Source organism: Salmo salar, chromosome 21 (assembly GCF_965601325.2).
Source record: "Salmo salar chromosome 21, fSalSal1, whole genome shotgun sequence".
Classification (NCBI taxonomy): Eukaryota; Metazoa; Chordata; class Actinopteri; order Salmoniformes; family Salmonidae; genus Salmo; species Salmo salar.
The window spans coordinates 60,045,951-60,061,199 of record NC_138311.1 but is presented as its reverse complement, the minus strand read 5'-3'; positions in this window follow the sequence as shown (position 1 = coordinate 60,061,199).

Below are 15,249 nucleotides of genomic sequence, written 5' to 3'. Positions count from 1 at the left end.
CTCCAGTGTGTTGGCTCCAGTGTGTTGGCTGCGCAGTGTGTTGGCTGCGCAGTGTGATGGCTGCGCAGTGTGATGGCTCCAGTGTGTTGGCTCCAGTGTGATGTCAGTGCAGTGTGTTGGCTCCAGTGTGATGGCTCCAGTGTGTTGGCTCCAGTGTGATGGCTCCAGTGTGTTGGCTCCAGTGTGTTGGCTCCAGTGTGTTGGCTCCAGTGTGTTGGCTCCAGTGTGATGGCTCCAGTGTGATGGCTCCAGTGTGATGGCTCCAGTGTGTTGGCTCCGATGTGATGGCTCCAGTGTGTTGGCTCCAGTGTGTTGGCTCCAGTGTGTTGGCTCCAGTGTGTTGGCTCCGATGTGATGGCTCCAGTGTGTTGGCTGCGCAGTGTGATGGCTGTGCAGTGTGATGGCTCCAGTGTGTTGGCTCCAGTGTGTTGGCTGCGCAGTGTGTTGGCTGCAGTGTGATGGCTCCAGTGTGTTGGCTGCGCAGTGTGTTGGCTGTGCAGTGTGATGGCTCCAGTGTGATGGCTGTGCAGTGTGTTGGCTGTGCAGTGTGTTGGCTGTGCAGTGTGTTGGCTCCAGTGTGTTGGCTCCAGTGTGTTGGCTGCGCAGTGTGATGGCTCCAGTGTGATGGCTCCAGTGTGTTGGCTCCAGTGTGTTGGCTGTGCAGTGTGTTGGCTGTGCAGTGTGATGGCTCCAGTGTGTTGGCTGTGCAGTGTGTCGGCTGTGCAGTGTGATGGCTCCAGTGTGTTGGCTGTGCAGTGTGTTGGCTGTGCAGTGTGACCCCTCTGCAAAACATGACTTTGTACTTGGTGGCAAAACCCTTGTTGGCAATCACAGAGGTCAGACGTTTCTTGTAGTTGGCCACCAGGTTTGCACACATCTCAGGAGGGATTTTGTCCCACTCCTCTTTGCAGATCTTCTCCAAGTCATTAAGGTTTCGAGGCTGACGTTTGGCAACTCGATCCTTCAGCTCCCTCCACAGATTTTCCCATGGGATTAAGGTCTGGAGACTGGCTAGGCCACTCCAAGACCTTAATGTGCTTCTTCTTGAGCCACTCCTTTGTTGGCTTGGCCGTGTGTTTTGGGTCATTGTCATGCTGGAATACCCATCTACGACCCATTTTCAATGCCCTGGCTGAGGGAAGGAGGTTCTCACCCAAGATTTGACAGTACATGGCCCTGTCAAATGATGCGGTGAAGTTGTCCTGTCCCCTTAGCAGAAAAACACCCCCAAAGCATAATGTTTCCACCTCCATGTTTGACGGTGGAGATGGTGTTCTTGGGGTCATAGGCAGCATTCCTCCTCCTCCTCCAAACACGGCGAGTTGAGTTGATGCCAAAGAGCTCCATTTTGGTCTCATCTCACCACAACACTTTCACCAGTTGTCCTCTGAATCATTCAGATGTTCATTGGCAAACTTCAGACGGGCATGTATATGTATTCTTGAGCAGGGGGACCTTGCGGGCGCTGCAGGATTTCAGTCCTTCACGGCGTAGTGTGTTACCAATTGTTTTCTTGGTGACTATGGTCCCAGCTGCCTTGAGATCATTGACAAGATCCTCCCGTGTAGTTCTGGGCTGATTCCTCACCGTTCTCATGATCATTGCTACTACACGAAGTGAGATCTTGCATGGAGCCCCAGGCTGAGGGATATTGACAGTTCTTTTGTGTTTCCTCCATTTGCGAATAATCGCACCAAATGTTGTCACCTTCTCACCAAGCTGCTTGGCGATGGTCTTTGTTACGAATCCTTTTGGCCTTGCAGTCTAGGGGGGGGATGGATACGAGACCCGTAACATAAATCATGCAAATTATAATCGTGACAAGAAACAGTGAGAACAAAAACCACAGACAACTTAAGTTTACCGTCAAACTCTAAAGGTTTATTGCTAAACACACGGTAATGGGGTGTGAGAAAAGGGGCTGAGCTGGACCCAAGCAAAGAAACAATAATCCAAAAACACCCCTAAGGTAGACTAGCCTACTTCAAGAACAGCTAGCTAACTAACTAAAAATACAGTGGGTGGTCCGCCCAGTTCTAACTAGGGTACTTAGACAAAGTATTCCTACGGGTAATGTATGCCTATGGGCGACTTGTCTTGGTACCCCCTTTTCCCACCAAACAAACAAACAGTCAAACAACAAGACAATACTCACAGGATAACCGGACAAATGTGACATGTAGTTGCAAAAACAAAAGAGATCAATACAGAGAGATAGATAAGATAAGATATATAGATAGATAGAGCTGGGGACACAGTGAGAGATTGAGTGAGAGAATGAGTTACAGAGAATGAGTGAGAGAACGAGTTACAGAGAATGAGTTACAGAGAATGAGTTACAGAGAATGAGTAACAGAGAATGAGTAACAGAGAATGAGTAACAGAGAATGAGTTACAGAGAATGAGTTACACAGAGAATGAGTTACACAGAGAATGAGTTACAGAGAGAATGAGTTACAGAGAGATTGATCTGGGGAGAAAACAACTGACTGGGTTTTTAAACCAAGGGAAAGGGACTGTGATTGGTTGATGGAAAAGGAGCAGGTGTCTTCTGTTTGGGGACTGATTGGTGACTGATTGGGGAGTGATGATTGTCACCTGTGAGGAGGAGAAGGAGAGAAAAGAAATACACACTCAGGATACCTGTATCTGTAACAGTCTTGTAGCCCATTACAGCCTTGTGTAGGTCTACAATCTTGTCCCTGACGTCCGTGGAGAGCTCTTTGGTCTTGGCCATGGTGGAGAGTTTGGAATCTGATTGATTGATTGCTTCTGTGGACAGGTGTCTTTTATACAGGTAACAAGCTGAGATTAGGAGCACTCCCTTTAAGAGTGTGCTCCTAATCTCAGCTCGTTACCTGTATAAAAGACACCTGGGAGCCAGAAATCTTTCTGATTGAGAGGGGGTCAAATACTTATTTCCCTCATTAAAATGCAAATCAATTTATAACATTTTTGACATGCGTTTTTTGTCGATATTTTAGTTGTTATTCTGTTTCTCACTGTTCAAATAAACATAACATTCAAATTATAGACTGATAATTTATTTGTCAGTGGGCAAACATACAAAATCAGCAGGGGATCAAATACTTTTTCCCCCCACTGTACATATGGACAATACCAAAATAAATGATCTAATGACTCTGCCGCCTCACAGCAAAATCTGCAGAGCTGGGAAGATTGTATCCCCCATATATATAACATTATATTGGTTGCAAGAATGTTGTATAGTAATTTAAATTGAAAAATTTGAAGTTTTGAATCTGGCTTTGTTTTGCGTATCACTTCATAAACCATGTGCCATGGAATCGGTACATCGAAAATCTGTTCCCGACTATTTTGCAATTTATATGGCACAGCTGTCAGTTTTTTGGTCCTTAAATGAAATTGGTATATGTTTTTATTTATCACACTTTTCTTTAACCATTTATGTTCTTTAATGCAGGGCTGACACAAGTTCCTTACTTTTTTCCCCTTCTACTTGCCACTTCCATTTTTGTGGTAATGCTGCAATTAGTTGGCTGTAATTTTGGGTAGAGCAGACATTTCCATATGTCTGTTAGCTGCATGTGTGACTTAACTCCACCAGTCCTATTTATGATATCATTCACTAAAATTATACCTTTTTTAAAAATGTCTTCGAAAAATATGTTTTTTTAATCGATTAGTATATTTGAGTTTAACCACAATATTTGTTGTATTATTTGTTCTGTCTTTTCTGGTGGATTAAACTGAAATTGCAACCAACTTTCTAAGGCTTGTTTAAAAAATAACGATATTTTGGAGATCATTTCCTTTTCAAACAACCGAAGTGAGCGGTGTAATCTGCATAAAGGGAAAAAGGCCATTCTTGAACATGGGGTGAGACATTCATACCAATTTACTAGAGAACCAGTTTGGATTTAAGTATAACTTTTGTATGACTGATGCCTTTAGTGAGAGGTCTAATGCTTTAATATTTAATCATTTCGGCCCTCCGAATTCATATTCGTTATATAAATAAGTCCTTTTAATTTTGTCTGGCTTGCCATTCCAAATAAAATTGAATATTTTTTGTTCATATAATTTAAAAAGCAGGTCTCTAGTTGTAGGCAAAACCATAAGCAAATAGATAAACTGTGATATAACTAAAGAGTTAATCAGGGTGATTTTTCCACAAATAGTTATATTTTCCTTTCCATGGTAGCAAGATCTTATCTGTTTTTGCTAACTTTCTATAAAAATGTATTGGAGTGAGATCATTTCTTTCTTTCAGAATTTGTATACTGAGTATGTCCACATCCCCGTCAGACCATTTAATTGGTAAACTACACGGTAATGTAACATTTTACAATACGTAATATCTTATCATAATTTGGTTTCAATCCAGAGAGGATAGCAAAAGTATCTAGATCCTCTATGAGGCCGTGGAGGGATTCTAATTGTGGTTTTAAAAGAAAACATGAATCATCAGCGTATAATGACACCATTTTTAGTCCCTGGATTTCTAATCCCTTAATATTATTGTTGGATCTGATTTTAATAGCTAACATTTCGATGGCAATAATAAATAGATATGCCGATAGTGAACAACCTTGTTTTACTCCTCTAGATTGTTTAAACATTTCTGAGATGTAGACATTATTTACTATTTTACACCTAGGGTTACTATACATAATTTTAACCCATTTTATGAGAGATTCCCCAAAATTGAAATATTCTAGGCATTTATATATAAACTCCAGTCGTACTTTATCAAAAGCCTTTTCAAAATCAGCTATGAAAACCAGGCCTGGTGTCCCCGATATTTCATAGTATTCTATTGTTTCCAGTACTTGTCTTATATTATCTCCATGTAAAAAACCCTGTCTGATTAGGATGAATAATATCTGACAATACTTTTTTAATTCTATGCGCCAAGCATTTTGCTAGGATTTTTGCATCACAACACTGAAGTGTAAGAGGCCTCCATTTTTTAAATGGACTGGATCTTTATATTTACCACTTAGGTCCTGTTTCAGTAATAATGATATCAGACCTTCTTGTTGCGTGTCCGATAATCTACCATTTATATATGAGTGGTTGGAAAACATGCTAATAATGGTCCTCTGAGTATATCAACAAAGTTGTGTATACTTCCACTGGATGCCATCCAGCCCTGGAGTTTTCCCAGCCTTAAAGGCTTTAATTGCATCAAGAAGTTCCTCCTCTGTAATTTGTCCTTCACATGAGTCTTTCTGTACAGCCTGTTATTTTACATTATTAATAGAAAAAAAATCCATACAATTAGCTTCGGTTAGTGGAGATGGAGGAGACTGAAATGAAAACATATTCTTAAAGTACTTTACTTCCTCTTTCAAAATATCATTTGGTGAATCATGCGTGACTCCATCATTTGTAACAAGTTTCAATACGTTTGTTTTGGTAGCATTTCTATATTGAAGATTCAAAAATTATTTGGTGCATTTTTCCCCCATATTCCATCCAGTTCGCTTTATTTTTATAATATATTACACTGGATCTTTCTTGAATAAGTTCCTCCATTTCTTTTTGTTTTTCCTCTAACTTATTCTGTGCCTCTACGGTACCGTTGTTTTATTGCTATCTAACTGTACTATTAGTACTTCCATTTCCTTTGTTAATATGGACTCTTTTGATCTAAATTGCTTTTGTTTTATAGATGAGGATGAGTACTGAATTGCATGGCCTCTTAAGGTACATTTAAAAGTGTCCCATACAATAAGGGAATCTGCTGTACCTATGTTATGTCTGAAAAAGTCAGTTATAAATTCTTCTGTCCTAGGTCTAAACAATTTATCATCTAGTAGGCTTTGATTACATTTCCAATATCCTCGCCCACGTGGAAATTCTGTAAGAGTAATATATATGACAATTACAGTTGAAGTGGGAAGTTTACATCCACTTAGGTTGGAGTCATTAAAACTCGTTTTGGCAAGTCAGTTAGGACATCTACTTTGTGCATGACACAAGTAATTTTTCCAACAATTGTTTACAGACAGATTATTTCACTTATAATTCACTGTATCACAATTCCAGTGGGTCAGAAGTTTACATACACTAAATTGACTGTGCCTTTAAACAGCTTGGAAAATTCCAGAAAATTATGTCATGGCTTTAGAAGCTTCTGATAGGCTAATTGACGTCATTTGAGTCAATTGGAGGTGTACCTGTGGATGTATTTCAAGGCCTACCTTCAAACTCAGTGCCTCTTTGCTTAACATCATGGGAAAATGAAAAGAAATCAGCCAAGACCTCAGAAAGAAATTGTAGACCTCCACAAGTCTGGTTCAACCTTGGGAGCAATTTCCAAATGCCTGAAGGTACCACGTTCATCTGTACAAACAATAGTACGCAAGTATAAACACCATGGGACCATGCAGCCGTCATACCGCTCAGGAAGGAGACGCGTTCTGTCTCCTAGAGATTAACGTACTTGGTGCGAAAAAATTGCAAATCAATCCCAGAACAACAGCAAAGGACCTTGTGAAGATGCTGGAGGGAACAGGTACAAAAGTATCTATATCCACAGTAAAACGAGTCCTATATCGACATAACCTGAAAGGCTGCTCAGCCAGGAAGAAGCCCACTGCTCCAAAACTGCCATAAAAAAGCCAGACTACGGTTTGCAACTGCACATGGGGACAAAGATCGTACTTTTTGGAGAAATGTCCTCTGGTCTGATGAAACAAAAATAGAACTGTTTGGCCATAATGACCATCGTTATGTTTGGAGGAAAAAGGGGGAGGCTTGCAAGCCAAAGAATACCATCCCAACCGTGAAGCACGGGGGTGGCAGCATCATGTTGTGGGGATGCTTTGCTGCAGGAGGGTCTGGTGCACTTCACAAAATAGATGGCATCACGAGGAAGGAAAATTATATGGATATATTGAAGCAACATCCCAAGACATCAGTCAGGAAGTTAAAGCTTGGTCGCAAATGGGTCTTCCAAATGGACAATGACCCCAAGCAAACTTCCAAAGTTGTGGCAAAATGGCTTAAGGACAACAAAGTCAAGGTAATGGAGTGGCCATGACAAAGCCCTGACCTCAATCCCATAGACAAATTATGGGCAGACCTGAAAACATGTGTGTGAGCAAGGAGGCCTTCAAATCTGACTCAGTTACACCAGCTCTGTCAGGAGGAATGAGACACAATTCTATTTATCAAAATATATCTTTGTAAATGTACCATTAAAAAGTAACATGATGATTCAGTGTCTATATAGCTGTACCATGATATTTGCATTGCTACTAAGTAAACCTCCAATTGGTCCCCACTATTCCACCGTCTAAAAGCCCTCCTCATCCCTAGTTGGGTTGTCATCCCAATGCCCGGCAGACCACCCCGATCCCCCGTATCCCAGGGCCCTGAACAGACTGGGATGCATCCTGGGAAAAGAGCCATTTACAGAACAGAAGTAGATCAACCACCTAATGCATTTCCATCGCCCTCACCTCCATTTGATTATATACAGCCATCAAAAATATATATATATATATATTCTAAAAATCCTGTTTCTTGTTTTCCATAATTAGCTATTATTATTTGTAGTAATGTAGGCAATTTATGCAAAAGATTTTACCTCTCACCAGTCTCGGCCATTACCAAAATTACATTATTGCAAGCAATTATTATATTAGCAAACAATTATTGTGAATCATCCTATATTGTCCCTATCATCTTTTACTCCTGTGGGATACGAACATTCACCCACACACTCATACACACTCAACCCTTCCCCCCACACACACTCATACACACTCAACCCTTTCCCCCACACACTCATACACACTCAACCCTTCCCCCCACACACACTCATACACACTCAACCCCTCCCCCCACACACACTCATACACACTCAACTCTTTCCCCCACACACTCATACACACTCAACCCTTCCCCACCATACACTCATACACACTCAACCCTTCCCCCCCATACACCCATACACACTCAACCCTTCCCCCCATACACTCATACACACTCAACCCTTTCCCCCATACACTCATACACACTCAACCCTTCCCCCAATACACTCATACACACTCAACTCTTCCCCCCATACACTCATACACACTCAACCCTTCCCCCCATACACTCATACCACACTCAACCCTTCCCCCACACACTCAAACCTTTCCCCCCACACACTCATACACACTCAACTCTTCCCCCCATACACTCATACACACTCAACCCTTCCCCCCATACACTCATACACACTCAACCCTTCCCCCACACACTCAAACCTTTCCCCCCACACACTCATACACACTCAACCCTTCCCCCCATACACTCATACACACTCAACCCTTTCCCCCCACACACTCATACACACTCAACCCTTCCCCCCATACACTCATACACACTCAACCCTTCCCCCCATACACTCATACACACTCAACCCTTCCCCCCATACACTCATACACACTCAACCCTTTCCCCCATACACTCATACACACTCAATCCTTCCCCCAATACACTCATACACACTCAACTCTTCCCCCCATACACTCATACACACTCAAGCCTTCCCCCCATACACTCATACACACTCAACCCTTCCCCCCATACACTCATACACACTCAACCCTTTCCCCCCACACACTCATACCACACTCAACCCTTCCCCCCACACACTCATACACACTCAACTCTTTCCCCCCATACACTCATACACACTCAACCCTTCCCCCCATACACTCATACACACTCAACCCTTTCCCCCCACACACTCAACCCTTCCCCCCATACACTCATACACACTCAATCCTCCCCCCCACACACACTCATACACACTCAACCCTTTCCCCCCACACACTCATACACACTCAACCCTCCCCCCCACACACACTCATACACACTCAACACCTCCCCCCACACACTCAACCCCTCCCCCCACACACTCAAACCTTTCCCCCCACACACTCATACACACTCAACCCTTTCCCCCCACACACTCAACCCTCCCCCCCACACACACTCATACACACTCAACACCTCCCCCCACACACTCAACCCCTCCCCCCACACACTCAAACCTTTCCCCCCATACACTCATACACACTCATCCTCCCCCCCCACACACTCATACACACTCAACCCTTTCCCCCCATACACTCATACACACTCAACCCCTCCCCCCACACATTCAACCCTGCCAAGCGGGCTCAGAACCACTACAGGACCAACCCTGCCAAGCGGGCTCAGAACCACTACAGGACCAACCCTGCCAAGCGGGCTCAGAACCACTACAGGACCAACCCTGCCAAGCAGGCTCAGAACCACTACAGGACCAACCCTGCCAGGCTGGCTCAGAACCACTACAGGACCAACCCTGCCAGGCAGGCTCAGAACCACTACAGGACCAACCCTGCCAAGCGGGCTCAGATCCACTACAGGACCAACCCTGCCAAGCATGCTCAGATCCACTACAGGACCAACCCTGCCAAGCAGGCTCAGATCCACTACAGGACCAACCCTGCCAGGCAGGCTCAGAACCACTACAGGACCAACCCTGCCAAGCAGGCTCAGATCCACTACAGGACCAACCCTGCCAAGCAGGCTCAGATCCACTACAGGACCAACCCTGCCAGGCAGGCTCAGATCCACTACAGGACCAACCCTGCCAGGCAGGCTCAGAACCACTACAGGACCAACCCTGCCAAGCAGGCTCAGATCCACTACAGGACCAACCCTGCCAGGCAGGCTCAGATCCACTACAGGACCAACCCTGCCAGGCAGGCTCAGATCCACTACAGGACCAACCCTGCCAAGCAGGCTCAGATCCACTACAGGACCAACCCTGCCAGGCAGGCTCAGATCCACTACAGGACCAACCCTGCCAGGCAGGCTCAGAACCACTACAGGACCAACCCTGCCAGGCAGGCTCAGATCCACTACAGGACCAACCCTGCCAGGCAGGCTCAGATCCACTACAGGACCAACCCTGCCAAGCGGGCTCAGAACCACTACAGGACCAACCCTGCCAAGCGGGCTCAGAACCACTACAGGACCAACCCTGCCAAGCAGGCTCAGAATCTAGAGGGGGCAGTGCTGCTCTAGGTCTCAGACCGCATTTTGGCTGAATACAGACTGCTTACAGCAGGCCCATAAAACAGTTAGGGACTTCTCCTTAGTATCTGGGTCATTCAGGTGGGTGTCCAGGGTATAGGGTTTGTAATATTCATATGTGAATACATACTGAATTATAATTGGATGCATTTTACCGCCGTATCATACTGTGCGGTGATTGGTTAAGACCACCCAGACGGTTAGGTCATGGGCAGTTGATCGTGGTTGGAGATAGGCTAACATGTAGTTGTAGCTAGTTAATAAAGAGTTATGTTAAGAAACATCCTGTAGTTCTGCGTTTTATTATTTTGTACAAAGTGTACAAAACAAAACATGGTGTCAGAAGTGGGATGGTCTTAAAAGATGGATTTTTCTGGAGTTCCTTCACCTCGAATGGACTGGGAGTCTACAAACTTACCCGATGCATGGCGTAAGTACAAACAGCATGTGGAGCTAATGTTCACGGGTCCCCTGAAGGAAAGAGGAGAAGAGGAAAAATGTAGCTACCTGCTCCTCTGGATCGGTGAAAAAGGGAGAGATATTTACAACACATGGACACTTACCGAGGCTGAATCAAAGGTACTGAAAACATACTACGATCGTTTTGAAGCATATGTTGTGCCGAAGACTAATACAATTTTCGATAGGTACAAATTCCATGAGAAAGTACAGGGAGCTAGCGAGTCTCTACCTACTTTGCAACACTCCAGTTGACAACTTCAAATCACCAGCCCAGCTGTTGATGAGCCGCAGACTTCGCTCAACCCTTCCCAGCACCAACCAGCAGCTGCAACCTGAGGTTGTCAGCTACAAGGAAATGCATGAAAAACGTGCACAGAGACACCAAGAACAAAAGCGATACTACGACAGGTCAGCTAGACCACTGCCACCACTGATCGACGGAGAGTCAGTTAGAATCCAGGAGCATGGCCTCTGGAAACCAGCAGTCGTCATCCAGCCAGCTGACACTGAACGTTCATATCACGTCCGCACAGCAGAAGGAGCAGTGTACCGCCGCAATCGTCGTCACTTACTGAACCACAAAAGAACAACACACTGATGAGATGAACTGTTCCCCTGAAAGAGAACGTGATGGACTAAACACACACACAGCACAACATACACCACACTTACCTGCAACACCACAAGAGCTGTTGACTGACACAGAAGCATGCTCAACATCATATCGCACAAGGTCAGGAAGAGAGGTCAAGCCCAGAGCTGTCCTCGACCTGTGAAATGTCAAAGGGTGTAGGCGGATCGCTGCCCTAAAAGCGTTCCAGACTGTAAACTTGTTATTGAAAGTTCACTTGACATGCTTTGGTATTGTATTTGTTTCAAATGTTAAGATGTCATTTCTACAGTGAAAGCTGAGTTGCTGAGAATCCCTTGTTTGAAAAGTTGGATCATTGTTTCAGAGTCTATGTTGATTCAGTTGGTGTATTATGCAATATAAATGGTTACTTACCTTGAGTTCAAACTACAGAGCATGTATCCAAAAGAAAAGCTTAGAATATGTAAAACATTTGTATTTTGTTTAAAAGAAGGGGGATGTAATATTCATATGTGAATACATACTGAATTATAATTGGATGCATTTTACCGCCGTATCATACTGTGCGGTGATTGGTTAAGACCACCCAGACGGTTAGGTCATGGGCAGTTGATCGTGGTTGGAGATAGGCTAACATGTAGTTGTAGCTAGTTAATAAAGAGTTATGTTAAGAAACATCCTGTAGTTCTGCGTTTTATTATTTTGTACAAAGTGTACAAAACAAAACAGGGTTGTTGACCGTTCCATCAATATAGGATCATAAATAAATAAATTAGATATATAATTTATTTAAAAAATGTTGTTCCCCATGATAGAACAATAAATACATTTAATGTATAATTTATTTTAAAACTGTTCCCCCATGATAGGACAATAAATAAATAATAAATAACACGTATAATTCATTATAAATAGTATATCCATCATCTGAACAACATTGAAAGCTCTCTCACACCCCGGCTCACAGCAACACATTGGTTCTGGGATATGCAACCATTTATTTTCTCACTCAACGCCACACTTTCCTAAACATAACAATAAACACACACCACACCATCCACACATACTGTGCCTTCTGCTTACTGCGTTTATCTCCACCATGTCAAATTACTGCTTTTGAGTTCCAATTAGTTATATTTGAAGATGAATAGAAAAGCTATATTTTTTGTTGTATTGTTACAATCCATAACCGGGCTAGAATTGTGTTTCATTATTGTCCTCTACTATGAGAACTTTGTAATTGTTTAAATAGCCGTGGAGTAGTCTTTGTGTCTCTGAACAACTGGTTATCAATATATAGTTTATCGACGACGAGAGCTACTCGTTTCCCTTTTCATCTATTTTCCTTGAAAATTGGACACAGAACTTTACGCCGTTCTGCAATTTCCTTCAAGAACTGATCAATCATGCCAATTTGGGTCCCAGCAAGGCTTTTAACCATTATTTTATCTTTAAAGGAAGGAAATTTGGCAACGATTGGGCGTTCATACCTCTGCCCTCTCTGTCCGAAGCGGTGTACATGTTCGAGTTGGATTTTGTCGATAGCTTGGCGTGGAATCTGAAGCGCTGTAAGGAGGAACTCTCTAACTACACATTCAGGAACTTCTCCTTCTTTCTCCTGGATACCTGTTAGTACCAGATTCTCTCTCATGGATCTAGTCTGTATGTCCAGTAAGGCTACCTGTTAGTACCAGATTCTCTCTCATGGATCTAGTCTGCATGTCCAGTAAGGATACCTGTTAGTACCAGATTCTCTCTCATGGATCTAGTCTGTATGTCCAGTAAGGCTACCTGTTAGTACCAGATTCTCTCTCATGGATCTAGTCTGTATGTCCAGTAAGGATACCTGTTAGTACCAGATTCTCTCTCATGGATCTAGTCTGCATGTCCAGTAAGGATACCTGTTAGTACCAGATTCTCTCTCATGGATCTAGTCTGTATGTCCAGTAAGGATACCTGTTAGTACCAGATTCTCTCTCATGGATCTAGTCTGTATGTCAAGTAAGGCTTCTCTCAGAATGATGTTCTCCTTTTTAAGTTCATTAACTTCGGTTTCTATGTTATTGACTGTCCCTTTTAGCTTATTGGTATCTTTCTCCAATGTCGCAGCTTTTTCGTCACTCATCTCGAGGCCTTCAACTCTTTTATATCCTTACTGACTAATTGAAGTATACCCAGTTTGTCATTTATTGATTTGAACAGATTTGTGTTGTTATCCAGATTGAAGGTTATCACCAACCAGATTCTGTAGTGCTAATATTTAGTCTAACTTATCGATATTGAATATTACGTTTTTATAACTACTGGCTCCAGTGTGTTGGCTGTGCAGTGTGGTGGCTCCGATGTGTTGGCTGTGCATTGTGGTGGCTGTGCAGTGTGTTGGCTGTGCAGTGTGTTGGCTCCAGTGTGATGGCTCCAGTGTGTTGGCTCCAGTGTGTTGGCTGTGCAGTGTGTTGGCTCCAGTGTAGTGGCTGCGCAGTGTGTTGGCTGTGCAGTGTGTTGGCTCCAGTGTGATGGCTCCAGTGTGTTGGCTGTGCAGTGTGTTGGCTCCAGTGTGATGGCTCCAGTGTGTTGGCTGTGCAGTGTGGTGGCTGTGCAGTGTGGTGGCTGCACAGTGTGGTGGCTGTGCAGTGTGGTGGCTGCGCTGTGTGGTGGCTGTGCTGTCTGAGAGGAATCAGATAATCCTGATGGGAGAGAGGGTTCCTGAAAGGGAGCTATAATGTATGGAGTTCATCACACCTTTCTTCTGGACACCTATTTACAGCAAATAAAATAAAACATACAAATGCATATTGTAGAAACATATACCATTGCTAGAAATCGTCATAGTTTACAGTAAGCAGAAAATAACCAATTCCACGTGCCAAGTTCATGTTTAATGTCATAAAAACCTAAATAGATTTTAATGTATGTAATTTTAATAAAATAATGTCTTAAAGTAAATATTTAACATTTGACTTACACTGTGCACATAAAATATACCCTATTTTCTATTTTACATAACAATAACTAGAAACAAGATGAAGCAAGCAAAAAATAAATAATAGCCTAATAATATAATCTCCGCAATAAATAACATTGAACATGTGACTATGTCTACTTGATATTGCTGCCAACCACAAACTAAGGAACAATTCATATCTATATTTATGGAAAATAAAAATAAATGGACATCATTTATTGTTAGGCCATATGTAAACACATATATTTTGTATCTTTACTGAGACAGACAAATATAGAACACACTTTGCATTGCACAAAGAACCAAAAAATATTAACATAGATTAAGTTACATTTAGTTTGCTCATTATAATACAGTTCTTGTAAAGGACAGCACTATGTTCCTACAGGGAGGACAGAACTATGGTCCAGTATGTTTATAAAGGACAGAACTATGGCCCAGTATGTTTATAAAGGACAGAACTATGGCCCAGTATGTTTATAAAGGACAGAACTATGGCCCAGTATGTTTATAAAGGACAGAACTATGGCCCAGTATGTTTATAAAGGACAGAACTATGGCCCAGTATGTTTATAAAGGACAGAACTATGGCCCAGTATGTTTATAAAGGACAGAACTATGGTCCAGTATGTTTATAAAGGACAGAACTATGGCCCAGTATGTTTATAAAGGACAGAACTATGGCCCAGTATGTTTATAAAGGACAGAACTATGGCCCAGTATGTTTATAAAGGACAGAACTATGGTCCAGTATGTTTATAAAGGACAGAACTATGGCCCAGTATGTTTATAAAGGACAGAACTATGGCCCAGTATGTTTATAAAGGACAGAACTATGGCCCAGTATGTTTATAAAGGACAGAACTATGGCCCAGTATGTTTATAAAGGACAGAACTATGGCCCAGTATGTTTATAAAGGACAGAACTATGGCCCAGTATGTTTATAAAGGACAGAACTATGGCCCAGTATGTTTATAAAGGACAGAACTATGGTCCAGTATGTTTATAAAGGACAGAACTATGGCCCAGTATGTTTATAAAGGACAGAACTATGGCCCAGTATGTTTATAAAGGACAGAACTATGGCCCAGTATGTTTATAAAGGACAGAACTATGGCCCAGTATGTTTATAAAGGACAGAACTATGGCCCAGTATGT